At 36.9% G+C, this 24749-nt stretch overlaps 1 protein-coding gene and 1 long non-coding RNA gene across 8 annotated transcripts in view; one reads left to right on the top strand and one right to left on the bottom strand.

The window, feature by feature from the left end:
• Window positions 1-24749, bottom strand: part of LOC105829490 (teneurin-m) — a 533228-nt gene that overhangs the window by 495591 nt on the left and 12888 nt on the right. The window contains exon 2 of one of the 7 annotated variants that reach the window (XM_036289430.1): window positions 260-327. The exons of the other annotated variants lie outside the window; for them this stretch is intronic. The gene's annotated coding sequence lies outside the window, so the exon portion shown is untranslated. The remainder of the gene's footprint in view (window positions 1-259; window positions 328-24749) is intronic. 7 annotated transcript variants of the gene reach the window in all.
• On the top strand, window positions 13478-23559 carry LOC118646463. Its single transcript, XR_004964040.1, has 2 exons — window positions 13478-16772; window positions 16849-23559. It is a non-coding gene; the product is annotated as an uncharacterized LOC118646463 (long non-coding RNA).

Here is a 24749-nt window from a genome sequence, read left to right on the forward strand (position 1 = left end):
CGATACTAGAAAAGTTTGCAATTTTATGATTGTTCCATCCAAATATCATGTTATTTCTCTGATATGTCATGTTATTTTATGACTAACACATCATGCTATTTTTTAAAAAAAGTTCTATGAATATGAAAGTTAAAATTAATTAAAGTTAAGTGCACTTTTGTTCGCGATTCTGTTTTATTATCATCTTCAAAACTTTATACGTCATTGATATTTAAATTATTTTTAATATCTGGTTATTTTGCAAAACTGTAATACGTACTTAGCAGATGCTTGCTGATTTGTAAGTTAGTACCGGCCTCTGTCTGTGAACTTCTATATTATACGTACCTGTAACATACAAATAAAAATGGCATTAATCGAAACGTATAGAAAGATTACCAATACTAGCATACTACTTTGATTTTGGATAACATTTCTTAAACAAAGACTAAAAATAAAACATTAAAAATATAAATATAAATTTAAAAGTATCTTCTATTAGATGGTATATCAATTTTTACAATATTATTTCATATTTTATGTTTCCGCAACATAATAAAAAGCAAACTGCATGAAAAATCGGACCTCAAAATTGGCATAGTAGAAAGTAACGGCAGAATTGAAATACGACTCCACAGTAGAGAAATTAACTAAAATAAATTGATAAATAATTTTTAACAAACTTTATACACACATACATATGTTTAAAATATTATAAAGATGTGGCGTGCTTTTTTGTTACTCTACCTTTATCATTAGATGTACAGAGTAAAAAGATAAAGACACAGGCTAACATCTTTATAAGTGCGTTATCGATACAAGTCACAATTTCTGTCAATGTATGACAAGAGACATAAATTATTGTATAAAATAAACATGTTTAGATACGTTCAAGCGCAGTAACAGTCTGAAATGTAGATAAATTTGCAAAACATTGAGCAAGGCTATAATTTCTTTCTGTCTGTCTATCTCTCTCTCTCTCTCTCTCTCTTTTAGCATCTATAGCAGCGATTTAAGGATCATGCAGGATTTCATATCGATGTAACGCGCTATCTGGCTAGCTACGAGTGGAGAGGACACAAGGGGGATCTGAATCATTGGGAGATTCCACGTATCTCGTACTCGTACCCATAGTATCGGAGACCCTCGGAATTGTATCACATTCGCGACGATAAATAAACGAGGACAATACAGGACGCACACCGTACAGTATCGTTCCCCGCCTCCATGGTGGACACGTATGGAACATAAAGCGAGATGATCTTCTTCCATTCCTCTCTTCATAGGAGCACGGTTCATCTGACGTATGGGATCAGTACCGAAAACCGTAGAGCCGTAGATAATCGGATGCGATTCTGTCGCACGGAAGGTACGCGCAGTTTCGAGATTGCTCGCTAAAAAAAAACCATCCATCGCACAAATATGACGCGCAGAGATATCAAAGTCTTCATAGATACATAAAAGAAAATAATTAAAATGTATTAAAAATTACATCCAGGACGTAAGAATTTATCAAATGTAATTTCGTAAGCAGTTAATATTTTACTAATTTATTAATATTAATATTAATTCTTTGAAATCTGCAATACAACACAAAAATCGAACTTCTTTTTCGTTTAGACAGATTACTGTTAATTGTTAAAATCAATTTGCTGAAAAGATAACAAAATTTGCTCAATGTGTAAATGTTAAAATCGCTCTTGTGAAAAAAATTAATTTTCAAACTCGTGAGTCTGTGCCATGCGGGCACTAAATTGAAAACAATTTTTGATAAAAAAAAACTCGATATCGGCGAACGAGAAGATGGATGAATGAGCAAATGAATAAAACAATTGGGCCCCAATGCGGAATCTATGCGTATTGGGACTACATCATGCAGAAAAATATTAAATAACCAGAAAAAATGTTTTTTTTACTTTTGAAAAAGTAGAGCATTAAAAGAAATTCTTCAAGGATTATGTCATATAAGCGCAAGCAATTTTACGATTGTTATAACAATGTGTATGTGCGGATAACCGATGTAACTTAAATATGAAAAGTTAAGTCATAGTACCTCGTTGACCCAGGTTCATTTAGTGAAAAAGTTTTACGACTGGAAACAAGTGCGAGAAAACCGAGAAAACGTGCGGAAGGCACATACATTACACATACAAGGCCTCGTAAAAAAAGTAATTGCACGCAGCAGATCATATGGCCGGTTTCAACGTAGCAGTGCGCGATATTTGGTCACGGTGGATGCAATAAAGTCGCGTTTACAGCCCTCAACGTGAAAATTTAATATAAAACAACAATAAATGGAGATGTGCTATTATACGTGACACACTAAATTGAAGTTACATTACCAGATGTATGTAAGTACAATCATTTTGCAAAGAAAATTTATTTTTTTATAAGAATGACTGTATTTTTAAATATTTATATCAATTGTGTTGAAAATTAAACTTTCTTAAATCTTACAGATTTTGAAAACAGTAATTGTGTGTGTGTGTGCATAATGCAAGTTTTTTTTATACATTTGCATATTTTAAATATATAAAACAGAAATTTTATTTATTGTATAACAGAAAACTCCAAGTTTCAAATTCTTATGCAACCTTTTGGTACAACAATGCTATTTCACTGCACCATCTCGCACGATAAAAATTACGTAAGATTTTCAACTACAGGGAACTGACAACAACAGCGTTGAAATCAAGACAATGGAATAGAACTACGATATCTCTGCTTTCATCTGCAAGTTTTTCATGCACAATGGCGCGAAAACAGGATCCTGTCTTTCACCGTTTGTTTGCGTATAATCGCGTGCCCGGACACTCAATCTGCCTTCGACAAATCGCTCGCATCTATGCGAAGATCGTAGCGTAAAGATAATCGCGGTACAAAGTACACGCCTTACATATCTCCGGTCAGAAATTACGTCTTCCAGGTAGCGCGATCAAGTTTACGAGTAGAGCGACGCGAAGCACGTAATCGTCTCGTAAAAGCCATAATCGCGAGGCCTACATAAGACCCCCTTGCGCGCACGAGATCTTGAAACACCTTGCCACTAATCCTACCCCCGTGTCCAAGATTCCGCCGTTATTCCCTACGTGCTATATTGCTTGGGTTAATCCCGGAGAAAACCGTATCGTCATCGAAAGCGCTTCCATTGGACTCTGGAAGGTCCTACTGCCTTGTATCATCATTTCAGCGATGTGGAATGCAGTCTCTATTCCTCGATTTTTTAAATCTTTTTGGAGGGAAATCAGAGTTAAGCATTTTAATTTTCAAAATGTAATATACGAATTTTGAATTTTAATATATGATACGCTGTATCTCAGAGAATAATTTTCTATTCTATACTAGAGAAAGTGTAATTATTTGAGGGAGATGAAATAGTCGCAATATATTTTACCCATCGTCGACAAATATTCAATATAAACTGCATAATTAAATCACTGACTAATTAATACGTGCAAATGGTGTCATACACGTACGCAACCTATACATATACAGTTCTTGCAAATGTTACGCCGGTTTAATTTCTCCGAACTCCAACAAATTATTGCTTTTGCATATTATGCCGCCCGCTATTCGCCATACTGTACTTCTTCGTATCCACCCACAGCACGTAAACGCAAAACATAAATGCACGCCGACGTGAGCCGTACTGCGATCGCATATAATAAGCTCAGACGTTATATCCGAACCTGGGTGCAGCTGCAGACGCGTTGGCGCATTTATAGAAGTACAATGCCCAACATATCCGGCCGATCGTTGGCTATAAATATCGAGATTTATCTCGATTAAAGTGCGACCATGTATTCTCATGTGCACGGAAATAACCCTGCCAGCTTGTGTTCTTTCCTCTTTTCATACGCTCTATGCATACTTACAGTTATGGCAATAAATAACCCTTAAATCTATCATAGAATTATAAATATCTATTATGCCGAAAGTGATTACACTTCTTATTTTTATTGCCTATAATTGCAGTAATCAATTAGTAAAATCTTTTTCATTTTTTAAATAAAAATCAAACCAAAATGTGCTATTTATTTCGAGAGCTTTATCATCTCTTGTAAAAGGTATGTGTTCATTTTTGAGTTTCGGTGATGGTAGCTAGATAGAATAATTCATACAAGTTGCGAACATTTATTTTGTTCATCGCGCGCTATATGCGCATATTGGAAGATGCAGTTGGGGTAATCCAATAAAGTCAATTATTCTATAGGGAATATTCCATTGTAGGACGAATCATCGACGGCAGCGGGTGGCTCGCTTTGTGGAAGGGATTGTGAAAGAACGAAAAAATCAAATTTAGTTGAAATTTCGGTGCAGATCGACGGTGGTGCGACGTGCTCGGATTTTTAACGTAGCTAGAAACCGACACGTATGCGTACTTCCCAATGCGGCTATGTTTAATACGTTTCAGACGTAGGAACTATCGTACTGAACATCTTTTTGATCAAAGTTTATCTCAAATGAAAATACGTATCGGAAAAATTTTAAGTCGCATCACGTAAAAAAATATCAAGTCAGAAAAATAAATTTCGAGAAAAATTTCTATAAATTTAATGAAACAATTAAAGATTGATATTTTTACCATATATTTATCATTTTTTGTATTATTTTAAAATAAAATAATAGGATTTCATACTCATATATACATACTTTAATGTTTTGTTACAGTTTGAATGACTTAACTTCTGTCGCTAATTAAAAGCCGATCGAACACAAAGTGCACTGAATATTCTAACGCGTAACGTGAGTTAATTGACGTTTGATGCAAATGGCCTTTAATGAGATTCCGCAAATCGTTTTCAAATAATCACTCACACAGTACTCGACATCAAATTTCGAAAGTGGGTTCCAACGATGCCTGTACTGCAAAATTCATGTATGCAGTTTGCTATTAAGTTACATCACAAATTTACAAAATCTGGAAGACAATGTATTGACATTTTTTTTATTTCGATGGTGTTAGCCACTATTTTAAGAACTATGTAAATTTAATTCTGGTATTCTATTTGGATATTCCCGTTATACATTCATTTAAACAATATAAATCCATAAATCCATCCATAAATATTATACAATAGTCAAGATATACATCATTGATATATCCTGCATTAGCAATTCTATAAGGTTATATCTGATCATGTATAATTAATTTTCAAACCATTTTAGATTTTGTATTTTTTTTTGTTAAAAAAAAACAGATTGTGTCAGAATAAATGTCAGAAATTTATTTCTAACAGAAATTAAAAAAATAGTATTTTAATAATTAAGTTTAAGGCGAATGGATATCTCCACAAACTTCAAAAATCTTTAGGATATTTATTTTTTAATGAAATAAAAATTAATTTTTGTTTCCAATTTGATGTCCTTTTACATATGAAAAGAGTATAGCTTTTCATATATGTTTTTAACTCTAGGATTAAAATGAATATTGACTTTCATTAATAAAATGTAAAATAAATCAGTGGTAATCTTTTATTGTTTTTTTAAAATGTTCTTTACAATGTTCATATCTCTCTACATCTATTTTTTTATTTATTTAAACAATTATATATATAATTTATGTGATAACTGGATTTGATGGAATTTATTGTAAACAAGAATAATACACAATACGCAATAGTCAAACCTGTACAACTTCATGGTAGTTATTGTCATTATTGATTTTATTTGACGTCATCAACAACGTATATCTTTCATTTATAATTGCAACCATTCAAACATTCAACGTATGTGAAAATTGCAGCACAAGGTAGCAATATTATTTATACACTTGTATAATTTGACGCTTTGTAATATTTTATACTAAAGATCGATACATAAATACAATTCTCAACCGCAATATGGGGTTGAGATTTCTCGTTGTAATTTAAAGTTGTTCATTTAAAATGATTAATGACATAATCACAAATGTTAAATTAAAATATTAAATGTAATTTTTGTAAAAAAAAATTTGTAATTATTTCTGATTTTTAAAATTCGAGAATTTCAACCAGCTACCTACTTACACACGTTCTTCTTTTGACCTAACAGTCACCCCTTTTCACCTGGACAAAGAGGAAAACATGTGCGCGCATAAAGATTCGAGGTTTTTCTTCATCAAGATCGGGTCAATGGACGAATATGCTAACGACTCCGTGGGGTTAATGAGTCTTTTGAGCGAGGCTACTCTTGTCGCGCAGCTCTTCAGTAGACTAGCCAATCGCGGAACTACGTCAGAAACTCGTGACTTGAAGAATTTACGAAAGACCTATATACACTTCGATAGCCTAAGGAGAAGATGCCTGCCTTGCATGACGCTACTGATAACAAGACTGATTTACCAGTTTTAATTACAGTTTTGTATAACAGTATCACGACTATCTTTTTTTACTTTTAGAAAAACGAAAGAATGAAAAGTTTTATTAAAAATTTTGTTAAAAATTTTAACAAAAGGATTAAAACGGAATGTACATATTCTATCTCTTATTATTGAAACAGTATGATAAAATTTTTTAATGGAAAGAGTATTTTAAGAAATTAGAACATCTGGGCTAAAACAGCTAATTTATTAAATTAAATTATCCACATTGGATTATCTATACTTTATATATATTTTATAGATTTATTATATAGATTTATTTTATAGTTATGAATCCATTTAAAGAGATTTTATACAAGTAAAAATATTTTAATTCTGATCATTTCTTATATAAATAGATTTTTTCCTAAGGGATGTGTATAATGTGATTACGTAAGATCTTCTAGATATATTCAACGGTAAAACCGCAAAGCATAATATAAAGAATTGACCCAGTACCAGTAGCAGAATCTTATTCTCGCAGAATGTACTCTGATATATATACTACAATGTTCAAGAATAATATCGTATTACGTTAAATAAAATTCATGAGCCGAGCTTCTTCATAGCTATTTAAAAAAGAAAAGAAAAAAAAAAGAAGATACCAACAGCGTAAAAAGCGGGCTTGCATCGGAAAACTTCATGCCGCTCCTAATTTCCCTATCTGGACGAAAAAAAATTGCAATTTATATCTCGCTCGACAAAGCGGGGGTGTTCTTTTTGACTGGTTATCGCGTGCCCATCTGGCTTCGTCCATTGCTTCGAAGCAGACGAAGCCGGTAGGAAGCCACGCGAATGCAAATTAATGTTCGAACGTTATACGCGCGATAGGGGAGCGTTATGGCGCCACGGCGAAGCGCGGCGCGTTTACGCTGGCCTGGTCGGTTCGTCGGTTCCTTTATCTTTATCGCTGCGGGAACGGCCGAGGAACCAGACTGTCGAGAACTGACTCGGAGAGTTCGTTTTCGTGGTGGCTGCACCGGTGCTCCATTCTGAAACCGCGCCCCTTTCCGCATAATGAGCTCGTTTGTATCGCCTTTATTGGAGAAAGAGACTATATTCCTGCTCCGAAGAGAGAATTTTCTTCCTCTTCCTTTCTTTCTTAGTTCCTTCGTCGTGTGTCGACATACTCCTACCTTTTCGAGCACCATACCATTAACTGTTCGAGATCCTTGCAAATGATGTTTAAATGTATCATAACCAGAAATACGAGTTAGTTAAATAGTTTACAAATATTTGCATATTTTATGCTATTGTTGAGTAATATTTATGAAACGGGTTATCAATTAAAATTATGCGGATATGTTCCATGAAATAGATAGCTTTTGCAATTACATGGACGGTACTCTAGCTCACGCCTTGTATATTTAATCACTTAACCTCTGCAGATGAAATTCCCAATTAAAAATACATCGCTACCGCTATAAAAAAATCTTTGCTATTATTAAAGTTTATTTGCACTTTTGCAGCATGAGTTTCTTTTCGTAAAAAAGAAAAAAAAAACAAGTGAAGTTTAAATTCGTGGGTGGCGCGAGAGTTCGATGAATTCGTGAGATAACACGGAAGGCAGGCCACTGAATGCGAGGCATCTGATCTCATATTAATGCAATGAAGCATCTCGAGGAGCAACCCAATTTCTACTGGGTCAGATATTTTCCCCGTGCTGCACCAGGCGCTAATGCTGCAGCGCAACGCCGAGTCAACTCGCTGAATATCGCACGTGCTCGCGACGATATCTCGTGGAGCACACGATAATTCACGCGGGAGCGGGCTATTAATAATCTTTCTTGACTTTCGAGCAAAAGCCGCGCGCGAGGCAAGAATGGATGAAGAAGCGCCATGTGAGTGGAAGACTGAACAAGAGAAAGAGAAAGAGAGAGAGAGAGAGAGAGAGAGGAGGGACAAGAGAAGAGAGACGCGAGCACGGACGCTCATTACGTCGCCGTTCTCGTGGCGCGAGATGAATAATTAATAACGCGAAGGGCATGCGAGCCGCGCTTTTGTACTACAAAATAGTTTCGTGTAAGTCAGGCAGGTAGCAGGACATACCTGATGAGAATCGATAAGCGAACTTATTAAGCCATATGCATACGTGAAAGTTTTTCTCAAGTGGGACTAGATCGTCAAATATTGATGTTAAAAATTCGTAGGTTTTCGCTTGAATATAAAAAACTCTTGAGACAAACTATTACCGTAAATTAAACGGTAGCGACAATTTGTTATAATTGTGTCCTGGTCTCTAGTCTCTTTTCCAATGCTTAAACATTCTTAAATTACCAGATTTTTCACAGCATTTATTTAAAAAATCAAAGTGCATCAAAGAACGTACGCATTGCGGAAAAAGTGACACGCTTTCTGCATACTTAGCATTTTTGTAAAAATAATCAACAAGCTCATGCGCTTTCATATTCGAGTTTACATCACGGAGTAACTTGATTTTGCTAGAAATATGGAAACGGGCGCATATGTTGTAAGTGGATGGATCGCTGAAGTAGTGATAATATAAAAGTATATGTCGTAACTCTCTCGGAGGATGGGCTATTGCAGCGAGCTACTGACGTCATAAACAACTCAGAAAACTTCGATTGTGAAACTTTTCTATGGATAAGGTGGCAAGACGGCAGAGCGCAGAGATTCCCAATATGCGTTATACGCCGCGTTCGCCCCAGTCCGGAAACAAATGTCACTGAGCTATTAAAACTTCTAAACTCGCCGCCGGATCGAACATAAATAATGCTCTCTCTCTCTGCTAGCACTAACCTGATTTATCGACGTTTCTAACTTGGCTCTACTATCGGCAGGATTGCTGCGAAGGAACCATGACGGTTGATATTTGTCTCGGCAAACACGGGAAGATGAGGGGAGAGAACTTGGAGATAATTAAATCTCGCAGCATCACGCATGTCGTAATTACGCACAATAAACATGAATCCTCATAAGACATCAAACTTAAATCAATTCTTACTAGTACTATGTTACCGCGTTGCACAATGTACTAGTAAGAATTAATTTAAGTTTGATGTCTCAATGGCACTTATGGAAATGATGCTATTCTTTACAACTGACAACTTTACGATTGATGATAAAAACCCAAGTTTACTGAAGCCACGCAAACTTAAATAATACACATTGGAAGTTGGAAAATCCAATAATAGTCGAGAGAAAATTTCGGAAAACTTTCGTTCCTCGCGAAACTTCAATTCTCCCCTTTCTTAACGCGTGAAATATATTGTTTACGATATGCGCTGGATTCCATTCGTGGGTCCCGTTCGTTTTCACAATTCATCCCTAAGACAACGGCACGTGCCGGAAAAAGCGATGCGTCACAACGCTTTCCGCCGCGCGGGTGACTCCCGCGGAGCCGCAGACAGCGCGCGCGGGGGTATAATCGTAAAATACGGATATACTGCCGACGGGCGTGTTGGCGCATGCATCTCGAATGCAGCCCGGGAACGCAGATTGCAGGTGTCAGCGGCTCGGTTGGTCCTACGGCGAAGTTTCGCCAGGCAGTATTTCATAAAAGTCGACGCTCCGCGCACCGCAAAACGGGTGAAGCGACTATACCGCCGCCCTTTTTCCCCCATCATCCACCCGTTTCGCTCTTGCAACCGCAAGGTTCTTACAGCGCGACGCGGTTGCTCCGCGCAACAGCTAGTTTATTCAAATTTTGACGTAATGTTTTCGTACAGAATCCCGCGCATCCGTCTGCGCTTGGAAGACGTTCTCTTCGCCCCCTTTGATAGCGCATATTGAATTCCGCGGTGATTTCCGGATTCGAGATTCTTGATAATATTGCAATATACGCGTCAAAGACGTAGACGGTAAACAGGATAAATAAGTTCAACTTTCAAGACAAATAAGAAATCGAAATAAATTATTATGAATTCGATTGAAATATAAATAAATTTACGCTTCTTTTCTGTTTTAAATAATTTAAATACATAAAATTAACATCACGAAGTGACTAACGTTTCGCTTCATTCGAACATTGGAACATTAGCAGATGATCGCAACCTTTTCGAACGATGTATCTCAAACGAGCCGTGGCCCATGTAAAAACGAAGGCAACAAGTAATCTCGCGGTGATACGTCGAATCCGATTCGACGTTAAAACATCGCCATCGAATATATCCGGATACGCTTTGCGCTGTACGAAATGGCTCGAAACAAAGCCGCTCCCGTGCAAAGTTTACAGCGACGCGTTATCCCGGCTACGCTTTTTCCATCCCGGTGCATGCATGTATACGTACGCGTGGCTACGGGGAACAACCGACGTTTCTGGGATTCGCGATGACATCCTTCTTTATGGTGGCCGTCTATGCGGATCGTATGTGTCCACCGTTCTCGGCAAATAGCCTACGTCTTAGTCCCGGGGAAAATCCTTCCTCACCGAAGACGAAGAAATACGAGCGGGGAGACACGAGAGATGGCCCTTTCACTTTTCTCTCAAGTCTAGAAAGACGATTCGCAAGCGCGTTGGCAGTTTTCCTTGTTTTCTTTTTCCGAAATACATGTATACGCACACATGCACACGCATACATAATCATCTTACGCGCGAACGAGTTAATAAGCATACTTGACACTTCCGTTAAGTCTTCTTGAAACTTTTCGACGGTCGGGCAAATATTAATTTTCGCCGCGTTAACCGCCGTTCAGCCGCCCGGTCCCCGGGCGACGACAACCAAGGAGATGTAAGGGCAGAGTTTGTAAAATTAATTTCAGCTCACCGAAACGATAAAGACGCCAAGTGTGCCAGTCATTATCACCGATAATAGTCATCGACTGTAATTTCCGACGCGACAGTTAAATATCCAATATAACCGGAACATTTTACACTCGAGTACAGAACGGAAGAACGTAGATAAATGTTGAAAGTATCGAGCGCGATCGAATAATTAATCATCTTCGATCAATTATTAAAGACACACGTAATCCCGCACGATCATTGTCGTCTTTGTGATGCGGCCCGTTCGCTCATTTATGTATGACACTAATTACGCAGATAATGCGAACCGCCGCCACCGCCGCCGGTCTGTCGGCCCGCGAGGGAAAATTCACGCATTTTTCTCACGGATTTTTATCCGGGGAGCAAAACGGCGAGGCAAAGTGTGTCGTAAATTATCAGTGCCAGCTTCCTTTACGATCGATTCCGCGACAGCGACACGACATTGCGCCAATCGAATTTAACAGCGTGTGTGCGTGTATACTAAAACGGAAACAGCCGCTAGACAATCAATTTTTCCCTCGTCAAATGTAAAATATTCCAACGAGCCGCGATTGTAAGGACTGTCAACTGTGCTCGTCTTAAGGAGAAACGTCCGTGCGTAACGTCAGTCGAAGAGATAGCTGAGGTAGACAGAAAAATTGAAAGGCGGAAGAACGCAAGGCTCGATCAGGATCTTGTAGCAGCCTCCGCCGTAGGAATTTGCATAGACAAACGTCATCGTCCACTGCATTTCGAATCTTCGCGGCGACCGGCATTGACATTATTTATCCTCTTCCTCTTTCTCTCTCTCTCTCTCTCTCTCTCTCTCTCTCTCTCTCTCTCTTTCTATCTTGCTTTCTTTCTCCTCCTTGAACTAAAACGGCATCTAAGAATTTCAACCGAGCAAGAGACGTCAGTGTCGCTTAACTGACGCAGCCGTTTTCTCTCTTTTCCCGTACATCTCCTCTTTATGTGTGCGTACATACTCCGAAGAATTCGCTTGATCGTTCATCTTTTCTCGAAAGAACATTTCGACAGTAAAAGAAAGTCGAAAACTCCTCTATTATTACGTCAGTTGTTATGTCATCTCTTATGAATAGTTCCGAAAAATCGAACGATCGAATTTAGTTTGAAATTATTCATCGCGCAGATATTAAATTGTCTACAAAACGTATTTTATATTTTAGATAATTCAGATCGTTTGACAAAGTAACTGTATAACGATTGATATAAATGATTAGTAAATGATTAAGCGATAAATTTAACAGCGTCGAGAGAAAAAAGGAGGAGATTCCATTTAATACTACTTGTGCGAATAGAAACGTTTTTAATAAGCAGTGGTATAATTTAATAGCATCAATTCTAATTAGCTAAAGTTTAAAAAAAGAGGTAACTCGAGGAAAGAAAACTCGAATGAAAGAAAACGGCGGGGCGGAAGTCGTGAATGGACTTCACCGGTCTTATCGTTGTAATAGAAAGAATAACGTCGAACTCGATAGAAGCAGCCGGGCTGCAATAAACGAATTTCAATCTAGCGGCCTTTGTTTCGCGAATCAAGGAAGTGCCGAGGCTTTTCGTACTTCTCAAAGATAAGAACCGCGATTCAATGGTAGATGAGAAAAAGCGATAGGAGAGGGATGGCCGGAATGTGGAAGGGAAACGGAGAGCGGCAAAAGTCAAAAGAAACAGCTCTCTCAATCCGCTTTTCATTGAGCACGCCGATTCTACCACGCTTCTAATTACATTACAAATACAAAGCCGGTCGGCTTTATTGAGTGAAAAAGTAAAATAAGTGAATATCCTGTATTCCTCACTGACGAAGGAGTAACTTAAAACAAAAGCTTGAAAAAAGAATATATATACATATAGAAAATAAAATACAAAAATACATAATATATAATCTTAGAATACTTTAGAGATTTGATTGTCAAAGAATATTAACGATTAATTTGGAATATTCAATTTTGTGATTACATAACTTTTTCGATTGAAGTGTAGTGGTTGGATTGAAACAAGAATTATTAATTAAAACAGGTGTTAAGAAGGTATTCTAGTTTAGAATGTGAAAATTTTCCTCCCGTATATTTTTGGGGAGGGGGGGGCTTTAAAAAATTAAATTTTAAATAATTAAACAAAAGAGTAATTAAATTTTAAACAAGTAATTAAATTAAATTGAAAAAAATATTGCACATACATAGTTTTCTATGCTTTTATATATCTACTGATATATATTTAGTAAATATCTACAATTTTTCACACATGTATTCACTACATGTATTCATTAGTTCAAAAATTTTTCATTGTTTTAACTTCTAACTTGTTTTCAATAATTTTAAACTCCTAATTTGTATAAACCAAATGAATAAATGAACTTTATAACTATTTTAATAACTATATTCTGAAATAAAAACAGAATTGTATATTTATATGATTTATTGAAACAATTATTTTCATTTTGCGTACAAATATTTTAAATTAAACGGAGCACTCAATTGTTAAAATTTATTTTTCTCACGTGATTAGTCTTAGACACTGCTCTCGTAATTGTATTTTTCTAACATTACCCACGAATTTTGTTTTTTGTTTAATTATTTTTAATTGTTTTTGGTTATAATAATGGTTTGGGTATTCCATTATTTTATTTATATATATTTTTAATAGCTTTTTTCGATTAAAATAAATTTTTATTTTTCGCTCCAACACTTCAAATTTTAACTATTTTTTCGTACATATATTAAATTCGATTTTGTTAATAAATGGATACTTGGTTAAAACCACGCAATTTTAATAATTTTACAATATTTTTTGTGTATTTTAGTTTATACAATAAATATACATATATTTCATATATAAAAATCGAAATATATTATTAAGAAATATTTTCAAATTGAATATTTTTTATTTTAAAGAATTCCAAATTCTTTTACACAATTAAAATGCTTACAAAAATGAAGAGGTAAAAGATATTTCGTGCTAATAACAAAAATGTGTTTCAATAAAAAAAATTTTTTAATGTGTTAAAAGAATTTGGAATTTTATAAAACCAATTTGACAATATTTCCTAATAAAAAACTTTGCCGAAATTTGCATTCAAATCCCATTATGCAATTCAATGTGTATAAATATCGAATTTAAATTTTATTAAATAGTGCATCAGTATTTATTAAATACCTAAAATAATCATAATTATTTTCTATGCTATTTATTCACATAAAATAATTCGAAATGCGTGCCACGTAGGTCACAGTAATAAATAATTAATTATGTTCAATTGATAAATAATAAACTGCTCACCTTCGTAATCGCTTCGCACGACGCCATCCTAACCTCTTTCCCCTCTCAGCCTCCTATCCGCTATGTCGTTCCTCACGCACAAAGTTTATTTACACAACACACTCGCGAAGAAACGGTTAGAAATGCAATCGTATTCACTGATCACTGAAATACAATAATCTCCCGACGCTAATAGCTCGCGACGTGCACCTTATTACGCAGCATTACGAAAGATCTACATAACACACAGACGGAACAACACGCGAGAGGGACCGCGCGATTAACGTAACGTAAATTGGCGCAGCGAGTGAATCTCTAATGGCGGACGGAATTCGAGTATCTCAACGCGGGCAACTTCACGCGTCGCCGCGGCGACGGTGCTCCGAACACATCCGCGTTCACAGGGTGCATGCAGCATCTCCCGCGCGTTCCTTGAGTAACGAGCCATAAACGCGTCCCGAAGCGGTTACGTCGCGGCTGTGACGCCAAATGAACGAAGGGGGGAGACCGGCGGGGGAGGTAAAATTAGACGAACGTCCGTGGAATGCGATATCTGATAATACGATAGCCCCTTTGTCGCGCACTCGTGCGTTAGAATTCCGACCGACCGAGTGTATCGCGAGCTGCTTACAAACTGCGAACGCCAAATTCCTCTACCTCTACGCGATTGACAACGTATTAGAAATTAATGGGGAGGACTCAAATTCTCCATACGCTCGTGCGCGACAATTATTTCCGTCGGTAATACGACGCAATGAATAAACTGTACGCCCGATATTACAGAGCGAGTCGTTACCATTAAAAATTAAATCCGATTTTTGCGACGTAAAACTTTAGTCGATCTAGAAACTCGCGAAAGTGTGCTCAGGACACAAAATATATTACAACAATCCGTCGAAATCAGTTCGAGATAGAAGGAACGAAATACGTGAAAATGAATGAGAAAGTAGAAAAGAGAAAGCTCGATAGAAGACAAAGACGAGAGAGAGAGAAAGAGAAAGAGAGAGAGAGACGCGATAGCGTTTCGCAAATATATTTCTCATCTTGTAATACGGAGTGACGAACGGACGAACGGTCGTGACTGTGACGCTTGACCTTGCGATATGTTAGGTTATTTGCGACGAACCGCCCCGCGCGCGTATCGTCACTTGTGTCGCGACCGCGGCGAGTAGCGGGCGGCGGTGAAGGGCGCTCCTCGTAATTGATATCAGTCCACCAAAAGTATAATCGCCCCTTCATCTCGCCGGTAGACCGGAGCCTCCTGCCATCCTGTGCGTTTCGACGAACTCCTGCGGTACACAAATATCGCGATCTTTTTCGATCGACGAATACTATTGCGAATTATGCTTCCTGTAAACGTCACAGTAAGGTTTCGACTTGTTGGATTGGCCGACCGTAACAGTAATCGACTGAATCGAGCACGTGATTGGTCGAAACATTATTGTTACGTTTTATAGAAAGGGTGACCATCTTAACGGATGATTAAGCTCCGCGATCAATGCTTTAAGTTGCCACCCTGCGTCGCGACTAGTGATAACTCATTGACTCGTTTGCGTCGTTCACGCTTCGCAAGAGTACGTTCATTCACTCGGCAAGGGTCGTGTTTAGTGCCGCGAAGTGAGATATCGTCGTGTTCCTCGTCGGTCGAGAGCGTGTTCCCCGCGGAAGACGTCGTCGGGGATGTCGACCGAATCGACGACGTAGATCAACGGGCAGTGATTGCGCCCCTCCCCCCTCTCCCCTCTCGTCGGTGGGAAATTCGCGCTAAAATTGCGTGAGATTTTCGTCGCGACGGCCATGTTGTGACGTAGTGCACAACGATTGTTCTTCAATCTGTACTTGACCGTCGTTCGCGTTGCGTCGTGTCGCGGTCCGTCTCCGTTCGACACGCAGTTACCCTTCCGCGACACGCGTTTCTTGGTGATTTGCGAGTTCGCGATCACCGTGGATCGCTCGCAAACGCCATCGGGACACAAGAGTAGTGATTCGTCAACGGGAGTGTCGTCGCGGGACGCCCGGTATTCGGCAACGAAGTGTTGTGCCGCCGCCATTGTTCGTCTTTTTCGTGGCGCGAGGTGAGATCTCGTCGCGTTCCCCGCGGAAGGCATCACCGGGGATGTCGAACTGAGTCGATTAAATCGACGTGCAAAGTGATCGCGTCCCTCTTCCCTTCTTTCTCTGGGAAATTTGCGTCAAAATCGTGTGAGTTTTTCGTCGCGTCGTTGTGCAAAGTGTGACGCAGTTCGTGTACAACGGTCGTCCGCGTTCACGGTTCCCGTCTCCGCTTAATCTCGTCGCGTTTCTCGCGTCTTCTCGGTCGAGACCGAATTTCCGTGGAAGGCATGCCGGAGATGCCGAATCGAGCCACCAACATTAATCGACGTGCAAAGTAGTCGCGTCGTTCGTGTCGAGCGTATGTACAAGTGTTGCAAGGTGACTGCAGCAACAACACAACGAGGAAAACATTATTGGTTGGTGAGTAAATTTATTTAACATTTTCTTAAATATTCTTAAATATTTTTTACTTCAATATCAAATTATATTATTTCAGCACTGTTGAGCATAATCAAAACCATTAAGGATTTATCATCTTCATTGATACATGAAATATGGGTTTTATTGGTAGTTCATGGCATATGGGACACACGTATGAGAGGTAATGCTGTTACGGCTTTGGTAAGTGAGTTGCTTTTATCTTATTAATAAATTGCTCTTGTCTATAGAGTTTGATGCTCAAAAAAAGCTCATTTTACAAAAGGCTGAGTGCTATCAGACTCTATAGATTCGAAAATATGTAGTTCGTCTCCTCAATCTTTTGAATCTAATAGTGCTTTTTGGCTTTGGAAAATTATAAGTTATCAATGGCACTTGACATGTCTCATTTTCTTAATACGTCAGTCCATGGTTTCCGACTTGTTTTCAGCCATCAAATGGCTGCTTACACTTTGTCTTCCATTACTAAATATAATTTGGCAAATTAGTTTACTAATATTCTATAACAAATGTCTCAATAATTAATCGTTATCTAAATCAATAAATTTAAATACTTTTAGATGTATTCGTATTAGGCACATTTTTATTATTGTCTGTAAAATCTAAATGTTATAGTTGCACCGAACCTCCTCGACATAAACTTCAGGTTTTTTACTTTATCAGTTAATTTTATTTATATATTTTTTTTATTTGGAGTATTTAAATCCTCATTAGTGCTAATAAAAATATTATATATTATATTATATAATATATTATACAATTCTTTAATAGACATTATTTCACGAAAAAAATATTTAACTCACAGGATAGAATGTTCTGATATGCTATTCATTTTTTAATAAAATTTATAACTTCTTGTCTATTCTTTGTCTCAACAGCTGAAATAAGATAATTGGTAAGATTTGATATTAAAATAAGGAATATTTAAGAATATTTAAGAAAATGTTAAATAAATATTTTTCGCAAAAGCTATATATGAGTTATTTGGAAAATAATACATATCTTAGCCAGGAGAATCACTTTAAGTCGTGTAATGCATTTGATAAAAATTGTTTCAAGTAAATCGGTTACATAGTGGAACTTGGCAAATTAGTTTACTAATATTTTATAAAAAATGTCTCAATAATTAATCATTATCTAAATTTATAAATTTAAATATTTTCAGATATACTCGTGTTAGGCACATTTTTATTATTGTCCATAGAATCTAAAGGCTGTTATAGTTGCACCGAACTTCCTCAACATAAACTTCAGGTTTTTATATAAATTTATATAAATTATTGCGAAAATAATACATACCTTAGCCAAGATTGACCACCCTGGCTGAGATATTATTTTTTCAAAAGCTGTATATAAATTATTGGGGAAAATAATACATATTTTAGCCAGGACTGACCTCTCATACATGTGTCTCATATGTGTCCAACTTTATAAATTGTTTGTTATGCCATAAACTTCCAATATAGCTAAGATATAATTTTTCGCAAAAGCTGTATAAAAGTTATTCAGAAAATATTACATATCTTAGACAGGACTGACCATCCTGGCTGAGATATTATTTTTCACAAAAGCTATATATAAGTTTTTGGGAAAATAATACATATTTTAGCCCGGACTGACCATCCTGACTGAGATATTATTCAGAGTAGTATCAGAGTTTTTTCAATACTGGTTACCAAGACTGAGTTGTACCAATCTTGGTATAGTTATTCAAGTTTGGAATTTCCTACCTGAGTATTAAACACCGAGTATTAAAATTAGACTTAATATAGAGGTCTAAATTATCAATGGCATGGAAGGGGGAGAGGGTGAAAAATGTCAAGTGCCATTGATAAATATGAGAGTGAAAAAAAATACAGCCCAGACATTGTACGAGATCTGTGGTTGAGCTACTCGCCGAATTTTAAGTACCCTCGTACCAGACTTGTCGCGTCGGGCTTTAAATGCGGTTGAACATTCCATAAAACATGGCACTCGTCATGGTTAGAGCATGCTCTAAAATCTCTATGCAGTCGGAATATTCTGCTGTCAGAGTCACAGGATTATTTATGCGACACCTCTTCGCCCGATGGTTGTCGTTTTCTCGCTATTTATTGGTCTTCGAGATTGTTCGTGCATCAAGTTCATAATCGATTTTGATTGCATCGAATAGCTTCATAAACCCGACATGTAGTTACAAAGAAACTATTTTGTAATAAGTAATAATCTTCGGATTACACATTTTTTTTAAATGAGTATCCATTAAATGTATCCGTTACATACATAATTAATGAATACTAAAATTTATAATAAAATTATAAAAAATTAACGTTATACTAAAAAACGAATTTGATTGTTATTATTATCATTAACTAAAGCAAAAGTAGAGTCCGATAAATAATTTTTTACTTTAAAAAATTTAAATCCATATGTACAAAATCTACACGAAAGTTGCGAGGATGGCTTTTTTAAATTGCAGCATCAAAGTAATTTCAAAGTAATTTCGAGCTTTTTATCGCTGTTAGAGAATGCAAAATTGCTTTCGGTATATAACGAAAAGATTGCCCGCGTGTCAGCTGCCTGCAGTTCATGCGATAAAAGTTTCGTTTCGAAATTCCCTCTGTGTGTGTTTTTGGGGCCGCCGGTATTGCGCGCATCAATATTTCAGATAGAGGTGCTACTCGTTGCGCTCGGAATTCTCACGTCCGACACGTCGGTGAAACGAAAACCGGCGACGCTAATTAATTCAACCGCCAAATGAATTCAAATCGAAATGATGGGCACTCCTGTTTGCGCTGACGATCCGTCCGGTGACAAGAATGTTTTAATTACGCGCGCGCTGCACCACGGCTGGCACACAGGCCGAGTCCAGGTTAATGCGGTAATTCACATGCACTTTGACTGTATTCGGCAAACATCGAGCCAAACTCGACAAGCCGGCTTCGATGTCACAGACCACCCTTTCGTACCACCCATCCTTCCGTGCGCTGGCTTGTATATCGCGCGCGTTTCCCCGACCTGAAATATTCCGATACTCGACTGTGCACGTTTACAAGCTTGATATCGCCGGAAAAATACACTTTGCTCTGCGCGTTCTCAGAGGGCGAAATATTAATGAAATCTCCACGCCGTATTTTCAACAATGAAGAATGATAAGCATATGAAAGAAGATGAAATTTTGGCAATAGTCTATTTAAAAACTTTAGATTGGAAATTTATTCATCAAATTTATGATAAATTAGTCATCGTATAAAATTATATGTTCCAGGACAGACGTTTTTATTTCTGAATTGAGTTTTGGTGCCTCAAGAAGTATACAATTTTCCGGCATGGGATGTTTCTTAAACAGGTCTGTGCGTTCTTCTTTGGGTAAGCCGTTTTTCAGAATGGCTGGTCCTTCTACCATAGGACGATATCATTATGTATTGGATCCTGATGTATTTCTGAATCCACTTTTTTGTCTATAGCTTCTAGAATTTTTTCGTTGAGGACTGGGCCTGTTGTATTTTCTTCTTTATTTTATTCTTATATTGTTTCCAGTATTATTTGTGGTTGATTAGCTAGGGTTACTAGAGGAGTTGCTAGTGTGTCAGGTACGACTAATTTCTTGGCTCTTTCTTTTGAGGTAGATCTTCATTTTCAGCGTGGACTGAACTTTTTCCTTTCGATGCTTTTGAGTCACTTCTAGAGCTTGTCTCTGAATCTTCTGAAATTTTTGTCACGTGTGTGATTATTAGCAGTACTTGACTGTTTACACTTATTATAAATGCTTTTTATCGTCTCGAGTTGAAATTTATGTGTATCTATGATTGCAACTTTTATTTGCATATTTGTGTCCGTTAATAAATTTTTTAAATCTTATCTTTTTGCGGTCAAGTAATATTTGATACATTTCAAATTTTAATATTTTTTTAAATTGGTGTTTATAATATAATTTATTTAACATATATTTATTCAATATACATATATTTAATAATTTATATGTGTTTTAATTTATTTCAATGTTAATATTTATTAAATATTAAAGAGATTAACTCATTGTAGTATTAGTTTTATTTTTTTCCTTTTTATGAAATATTTCTAATGTTTCTAATATTGCCTGGAAACTAAATTATCAATCGTATTAAGTATATGTATATAGTGAATATGTTAAGTATATTTAGAACGAGAGAAGCGTTATATTTGATCTACACACAGAAGTGTCCATAATGCAAAATATGAAAACTCACACATATTAAATAAGTTAACGTAGATTTATACGTGCTTTCTTGTTCTTCTAAGCCAGTGACAAGGGTGTATGTACAAACACGATTTTTTAATGAACAAGACAACCGGAAGTTTCTTGCATCTGACAATGTCACGTTGTATATACTTTTTACGTCACGTTCTAGCGCAATATTCTCTGCTGATGCATTTGCTTAGCATTCCGTTTAGCTAGTTACAATATTTTTCAAAGTTGTTCGATTGATTCGCAAACTTTTATGATTTATTCATGTACAAGTATGTTCAATTAAATTATGACAAAATTGTTAATATTTTATAGTGATCTTTTTTAATTATCAATAATATAACAAGTAATAATATCAGAAATTCATTCTTGAATGAAGTACAATGTATAAGATTTCTGTGAGTATAATAGTTTGGATATCAAAATGTATGTGAATACATTTAAAACCATTGAAATGATTATCCAGGACCCTCTTTCAAGTGCTTTTCTTGAAGCAATAAAAGCAGTGGTACGCTCTGTGTTCTCTTTGCAAAATCCTGCCAACATAATGGAGTGTCCTCTCAGTTATACTGTTTGAGATGAGCCGTGGTCTGAACGTGACATTTGCATTTGTACAAGCAAAAGCGGCAGCAACAGTTTGCGATGGGAGCAAACATATATTTTTCCCTAGGGTGACTTGTTACACACGTCTTTTCGTTTGTTTTTCTCGACATCCAAATCTATAGTTACATTTGTGTCAATCTAAATATACCCATTTTTAGTATTATAATATTCTGTAAAGACAACATTTAATGTGAATTATTACAAGGTGTCCAATGGTCATGGAAATCTGGAAAATCAGGAATTGTCACAGGAGATTTTATAAATCTGCAAATATCAGGGGAAAGTCATACAATTTTTACAATCTTTCTGGAATTTTTTATCATCGTTTTACATAATTTTTGTGTATGCAATGTTTTCTATTGTTAAATAACGTTTAGAAAATTTTTTGACTTAATGTCGACTACAATTAATTATCTCCATTTCTTAAATTCCTACTGGTGACGATAAGTTCTAATAACTCTTATTAATTATATACTAAAAAGTCAGAGAGAAATTAATTCTAGACCCTGAAAAATTCAGAGAAAAGTCAGGAAATTTTGTTTGCTAAGTATGCTGGACACCCTGTATTAATTATTACATTACACAATAAGTTAAAACATGGACTTGTAAAAGAATTCAATTTGAAAGAATGCATATTTATTAAAAAAAAAATTTTTTTCCATTGTTACATCAAATTATTGCAGTCTACAATTCAGTACAGTCTTCTTCGACACTATTATCTAAATATGTTAACCATTGCTCTCTCTTTCTCTGCGACAAGCAAAAAATTGCACAATATCAAAATAATGAACTGTCAAGCGACAATCATCACGTGCATTTAGCGGACAAAGGCTCGTTACACAATGTCGCCCGTCGACAAAATCGAACGTACCGGTTGACTCGGCGTCGCGCGTGTGTTAGCAAAACGTTAAATGCTGGACAAACATAATTTGTCCCCGCCACTCACAGGCGTTTATTTGCCGACGCCTGGTCTACCGACTGATTTCGGAAGTGTGAAAGACCGGACCTTCAGTCGCACCGCTAAAGTGCCGCTGAAGTGCCCACCATGTTTTGCTCTTGCAAAGCCAAGGCGAGCTTTTCCGGGCTGCGTGCAGCGCGAAAGAGAATGAAGTACCACCGGGAAGACTAATGAGGAGTAATAAAACACGACTAAACTGAAAAGAGCAGCGAGACCGTTGGACGCGTCAGACGCGGAAAATGAAAGTATGTGAAGGAGTATGTGACGCGAGCTGTTTCGTATCAGTGTTAATAAATTAATATTTGCACTGTGTTTCACTAATATTTATTTATATTTGTTACTAATATCGTCCGGTTTATTTAGTTTATTACAAGTCTTATGACAATTGTTGTTAATTGGTATGATTAGTCATTTGATTACGCTTAGGGGTGGTGACACCCTGAGTCGCACTGCTTTCACCCGCGTCATGCACGTAGACGACAACGCCTAAGAGTCTAAGTGCCCTGAGTCGTTTTACGAATTAACACGTTTTTGCTGGACTTGCCCCGAGGACTATCAATTTTTGAATGCCTCCCTTGATGAGTCAGGGTTGTTATATATGTTTTTCGGGTCGGTTTCTAAAATTTTTTCGAGGATTCTCGTAGCGTTGCTTATGGACAATACCGTGGAGATTCTCGTACGTGCGTTACGGACGACGGTCTTCTATTATGTAAAATGTGGCATGTGTTTTCTTTCCTTTTAAGATATCTGTTTGAAAAGATCCTCGAAGCTTTAAGGGTGAGGTACTTCCATAAGCTAATAATACTATAATGTATTAATATGCGTTAATATTATTTTCGACATAGATATACAATCAAAGGAGTGTATTATAGTATTATAATAATACATACCTTAACATATTTTGGCCATTACAGGCCCCTATAAAAAAGAATGGGAGTTAAGTAGTTTGGAAAAAAAATAGTAGAATAATTACCTTTAAAATTTCGAAGAACATCTTGGAATAAAAATTAATAGAACACAAAAAATATATATAATGGACATTTGGATAAAAAATATCTACTGTGACCAATTTTACAAAAATCTTAAAATACAAAAATAATTTGTAGAAGCTATTCGAGTCTTCGCAATTTAATTAATTTTTTTATTGTTTAATATTAATCAAATAGCAATACAATATTTAACCATGTTTTTTTCCCTCTATGCATTTATCAGTTCTAACGTGGCGAATGTTAAAATTTTAAACAATCGATTTCGGCGAATTATTCATAGTTTAATCTTCAAATTTTTTATAATTTTATTATCAATATTGTTCATAATTATTGTTTTAAGAGGATATTTGGGAAGGTGTACGAAAGGTATCCTTAATGGATACATGCAAAGAAAAGCGCACGTTGATAAAAACATTACTTTAACTCTTGATGCCGTCGCGGAGTCAGTGTACTAAAGGTATTGTCATATAAACAGGCCACGCGTAAAAACCGCTTGTATTCGTTCAGCAGACCCAGCATTTCCCTCCCTCTTTCTCTCTGTTCTTTTTCTTTTTACATCTCTGTCTATCGTTCGCTTAGCTTTTCTTCTTCCCCGTTATAGAGAGATCCGCGGTCTTTATAGACAGCTGCACTCACCTCGAGGCAGGGCAGGGGTTAAGTAAACACTCTTTACAATCTTACCCCCACAGCGCACTTCAGTCCTGTCCCTTTTTCTGTGCCGGCACCATCTCTCTATTCGCATCCTTCTCGATCCTTTACCCGCCACCTCTCTCTCTTTTTCGCTCTCGCTCTCTCACGCCTTCTCTCTCGCGGTCGTTACGGAACGCTGAAAGTTGACGCGACCCTCTCATTAACCACCATATTGGCTTTCGTTGTCAACGCTTTCTTGCGCCGTGTCGCCCGCGCCTTCGTTCCTTTCGTCGCAGCTTCGAACTTCAGCTCCGCGTTCACTCGATAAATGGAAGAACCGGGCCCGATCGTCGCGCAACACGCTTGTTCTTCGCCGGCGCGGTATCGTCGAAGTGCTTCTCAATGAGTTTCCCCCGCGAGTTCCCCCCTATATCGACGGGATTGATCGCACGTTTTCTTCTCGTTCGCGTAGCCTCAAGATGCATGCACGTGAATCCATTGGTGTGTGAGCACTTGAACTTGGTGTCTCATCTGCAGCCTTTGCCGCTCGTCGTCAAAGCGCAACTGAAATC

The sequence above is a fragment of the Monomorium pharaonis genome, chromosome 7, assembly GCF_013373865.1.
Source record: "Monomorium pharaonis isolate MP-MQ-018 chromosome 7, ASM1337386v2, whole genome shotgun sequence".
NCBI classification, from domain to species: Eukaryota; Metazoa; Arthropoda; class Insecta; order Hymenoptera; family Formicidae; genus Monomorium; species Monomorium pharaonis.